Source organism: Oreochromis aureus, linkage group 9, assembly GCF_013358895.1.
Source record: "Oreochromis aureus strain Israel breed Guangdong linkage group 9, ZZ_aureus, whole genome shotgun sequence".
NCBI classification, from domain to species: Eukaryota; Metazoa; Chordata; class Actinopteri; order Cichliformes; family Cichlidae; genus Oreochromis; species Oreochromis aureus.
In genome coordinates, this window is record NC_052950.1 from 34,092,897 (window position 1) to 34,098,327 (window position 5,431).

Genomic DNA, 5,431 nt, shown 5'->3' on the forward strand with positions numbered 1-5,431 from the left:
GGTGGTCCAGTCACATCAAGGGGGGCACTGGCAATTACTTCGGCAAAGTGCTGTTTAAGTGATGAGTGAACTATTGCCGTCTGAAATAAAAATTTAAATATCATATAATTACAATCATGTTTTGTTCTTAAAGAAGGTCTTAATCTGTTTAAGAAACAAAGAAATGTACTACAAAAAAAGGTTATTGGTGTCACACTATATCATGAACACAATTAATATCTCAACCATTGAAATCCAAGCTGAATTTTAAAATGACCTTATAATCCTCTGGAATGATGTCTGTGTCTTCAGCATCCCCATTCCCCGTTTGATCGATCAGCATTTTGAGGTTCCGCAGGTGTTTTTTCACTTGTGGTCCACTGCATGGACTTTTGAAAACAACTGTTGCACTTATAATGATGCCATCCATGTCTTTCAAGTTTGAAGAACAGGCCAGTAATCCAAAAACGTGCATGCCAAATTTATAGTGTTTCTGTAGTCTATATTGAAAAAAAAAAAGCATATAAACAATAAGCATGCATACTAAACACAAACAAAGTCTAATCATTAGCAGAAACAACATTAATAAAATATAATTATAATACAGATGAATTAGCAAGTCAACAATCAACTACAAGGGCAAGAACACTAACACCAAATAAATACTTAAAAAAGAAAAATAACAATCGCACTCACAGACTCTAGCACACATACCTCTTTTTGCAAAGATCCTTTGCATTCTTCATGATGTGACTCAAACACCGGTGGAGAATGGGTATGTTGAAGTTATCCGTGTCTAACTGTCCTGTGATAACCTGGAAGTATCGCTCCAAAAGGTCTTCCAAACTTGCTCTGCAGAATGTCATAGCAATGGACTGGAGAAGCACCATTGAGCCATCACATATGATCATTACTGGCCTCTTGTTTGCCCTGCTTCCATACATTCGTGTAAGCTCTGTTTGAAATGCTTGTAGAAAATATGTAACAGAAGCAGTGGTATGGTCACATGTTACAAAAGTTGCTGTTGGTAAAGGTGATGATCCCTTGAAGGGATTTCTAACTATAACTTCATACACATAGTACGGAGTAGCAGAAGCATTATCTTTAGAGATAATGCTTCCTGTTGCATCAAAATATACTATGTCGTCTTTGCACCGCTGGTAAAACACTGAAAGTGTTTTTTTTGACCACAGCATTATCCCTTTTGGATGCAGGAGCACTCTCTGAAGCACTTCGTTTGGAAGTCCTTGCTGTCTGTCTATTAACATTTGCAGACTGGCCATCTCATTTACATGAGGTCTCTGTTTTTTTCTGTGGGACCAGGCAATATTTTTCAAGACATCTTTAGATGGAGCCTCATCCCGACACCCTGCTTGGAAAGCTTTTTCTGGTATTTGATTTAGAGAATCCAGATAAAGACTTCTTGGCAATTTGGTTTCAAGTTTTTCTGCTATTACATCTCTGGACTGTCCACGCACAGGTCTTGTTTTGATTTCCTTTGTGTTGTGGCACACCTCACCTCCTTGGAAAAGCACATCAGCCTTCAGGGTTTTTTCGTCTTTAACCTCCACTTTCACAGTCACTGGACAATCCTTAAAACGGCAGTATGCCGTACAGGAGAATACAGCCGTCTTAGACCGTGACTGAGTGGTGTTGATGGTATGCCTTTTAAATCCAAAACTGCAAAATGGGTGTATTGACTTAATGCCAGTGGCTACAACATTAGTCCACTCCATACCTTTGAAAAGCCTCCCTTTCTGTGTTTTTTTTAGGTCTTCCCAGTCTTTGTGGTCAATGAAAAAAAAACATGGCTGCTGTGGCAAAGCACATTTGTAGAATTCCTCTTCAGCATTGCTACTGTCACTTTTGTTGGATGAATTTCTACTCCAGTCCTGTAACGCATAAAAAAGAATTTATTAAAAATAGGTGATGTAATTTCTTTAAAGAAATGTTATGTGGAAAATAATGTACCTTTTCCAGGGATGTAGACGATTGTGATGGAGACACACCAGTTTGTGGCTGTTTCAATTCAGGAGAAATGTTTTGGACAATGCCATTGTCATCACTGTCCTCCAAAACATCCTTTGAATAGCATTTGATTTGTCAAACAAAGAAATAATTTTTAAATACAGACATTGTTTTCATCGAGTGAAATTAGTTCAAAATAATGTAATAAATAATTCCAACCTGCTTGAGCAAAGAGAGAGATTCATTTCCTGCCTTTGCAGGTGGATACATCTCCAGTGTTTCGTCGCCAGTGTTTCCTTCATCCTGAGTGTGAAATAATTATGAAATCATGAGTATAGTAAGGTAAAACAAGAAATACATGTTTTAGTTTAAAAAGTTTAACATAGCACTTACTCTATATTACAAATATAATAGATGTTTAAAATATATTGTTTATGTATTTCATTGTTGCTGTTCCCACACAAGCTAGATAATTCAAAACACATTTCAAGCAGTTATCAGAACAGTTAAGGTATATTTCATAACTTAGGCTCGAAAATTACATATGACATATCTAAAGTCATTGAAAATGATTCAGTATTGTCTTTCACTATTGGAGTTGTTATAACCTATGCAAAAAGGCATGGAAACTGGGTAATAGAAATGCGAAATAAACTACTCTGTATTGCATGGTGTCACAGCAAGTTTTTTAGTAGAGTTTAAAGCAATGTTTGTTGAACACCACAATGTTGTGAATCATTATATATATTTATATGGCTTTTATATGAAAATATTGTCTTCTGCAGCATGGACATAATACAAGTAATTTACTTACACACACACACACACACACACACACACACACACACATAGATGATAAATGGACTGATTCTTATATATTGCTTGTCTACTCTCCCAGAGTACTGAAAGCGCTCTATATAACAGGCCACATTCACAACACCTCATACATGCACTTCTAAAATCATGTGCACACTAATAAACATTTACACACATTCACACTCCGATGAGTGCATCAGAGGGCAACTTCGGGTTAGTATCTTGCCCAAGGATATTTGGCATGCAGACTGAGCCAGGAATCGACGAGTATATCTGCTCTACAACTTGACCCACATCTTAATTTAATCTTTCTTAATCTTAATTTACCCTGCACAAAGACTTGAATGGGTGTACCATAGGTGGCCAGAGCCATATGCGTTTGCCCTTCAAGAAACAACGGTTCCTGTGTTTTGTGCCTCCATCCATTAATGCAATATCTCTCATGTTAGGTGTTATTATTAACCACAACACTATGGAGTTACCACTACACTACACTACAATTGATAGAAAACCGTAAATTAATGTGTAACTGATTGTTTAACCATGTAATCTAAACATTAATAAAATTTAAAAGATGTAACTTTTAAATTCATAACAGTATATGTAACATCAAAGAAATCATGTAATTTTTATTTTTAAATACGCACCAAAGAAGATGTCTTCTCTCCAGAGGTCCCACCATCACCTTCAACATCGATATTTTTTGGTTTGTGTATGACTTCCATGGTTCTCTGTTTAATACACATGTAGTAATTAGATTTTCATACATCTGTAAAGGAAAACAGCATCCTTCCACCTAGTTATACTTAGGTGTGCCTGTGCAAGGCACAATTTTTATTATTCATCCACTGTTGTTCAGGTCTAAACAAATTTCTGTTGCTCACTCAATTTTTGCTCTGTAATTTGTTTAAGACCTTAAAAAATGTTTGCTACTCTCCTTGTTAAATCCTAAGTCCAGAGTAGTATTCAGACTGTAAACATAGATATCATAGAGTGCTTACCTTTTGGTAGTGCATAGCAACATGATTAAGTTTTTTCCGATTTGTACAATTATTTGGCACTCCCAAGTCTTTGCACAGGTTACTCCAGAATGCGTCTCCTCGGTGAACACTGTGTTTCTTTCTGTTTTGTGTTTCGGAGAAAGTCTCAATGCATTTTATTATATGTTCATGTTTCAGACGAATTTTCCGTGTCTGTAAATGCAAGTAAAACAATTAAATAAAATAGACAGATATAGATCTATAAAATGATATTTTAATTTTTTAACACTATATAACTTTATTATAATCACATTGTATGTTTAAAAATTTTTTTTAAACATATTGTTTAAGGATAAAACTTGCCTTTCCAAACGTGGAAAATGTGGAGGTTCTGTAACACAAATAAAAAATTAAAATACAAAGGCTTCAATGTATTTGCCAAACAATAACAGTTAAAGTTTTTCTCATGCACTTGTTATATTTACATATTTCATGTATTACTCGAAATGATATATTTAAAACAACTGGGGTGAGCGAAAGTGGCGGTCTATGGTCTCGGATTGAAACACAGACTAACCATATTATTGTTAACGCACCATTCTAGTCCAAGATATGGAAAAAGCAACAGTCTGATAATTTGTGTTTCGGTTCAAGGAAATAAGCCTACATAGGAAAAGTTATTAAATTATGTATTCAAATCAAATTTCTTTCTAACAAATTTTTTTAAAAGTGGTTGTTTGTTTATAGGGGCTACCGAGAGCATCACGTGGTTATAACACATCTATTATGTAATGTGTCCCTACTTAAATACATAGTACTCAAAAACACGTTACAACAAAATTTACTGTAAGAAAAAAAAAGTAATAGGAAGCAAATAACATATGAAGCAAAAAGCCATAAGGAAAACGTCATAAAAGTTTTGGTCGAGAAGGCAATTGATTTGAGGCTTAAGCTAATTTCATGCTTACCTTATCTTTCGTTTTGCGTCACTCATGATTGTCTGTTGCTGAGCCACAGGAACTCGTAACTTTTCCAAGTTTACAAAATTAGTTTTTTTAACACTGTCAAGTAAAATTGTAATTCCGTAGTTCCTACAATTGTCGAAGCATGTGCACGCATCACACCGCCACTGCAAGTACTTGACTCCGTGAGCTATAGGCTACTATCGCCTTCACCCTTAATCAGTGTCCCGGATGAATAGGTCACCGGATATCATCGGACGCATTTCAGAAAAGTAAACGAATGCATGATTTAGAAATGTTCATAACTTATACTTGCCTGTTCAATTTAGATAATTTTGATAATTACTATTAGTTACCCATAAATAGTGTTTATAGATGACCTTTTGACTTTATATTTTCAATTAAGCAACGCAAAAATGTATTACAGGCACACAAAATTAACGAACCCATTGATGCATCCATTGTATGTAAACCAAGAAATACACATGAAAGGTGTTTCAAATGGACATTTCAATATAGAAATTGTTGAAAACTGTACAATTACTTTGTGTCACATTAAAAAAACTATTTTTTACGCATAACAATAATTTAAAAAATTTCATTTAAAAATATTTTAAATGAATTTTCCAAAATAATTTTAAAAAGTCTTCTTTTTGTAAAATTCCATTATGGTATAATAACCTTCATACTTCACTGATGGGTGAGTACTCTTGAGCAACTGTTTTG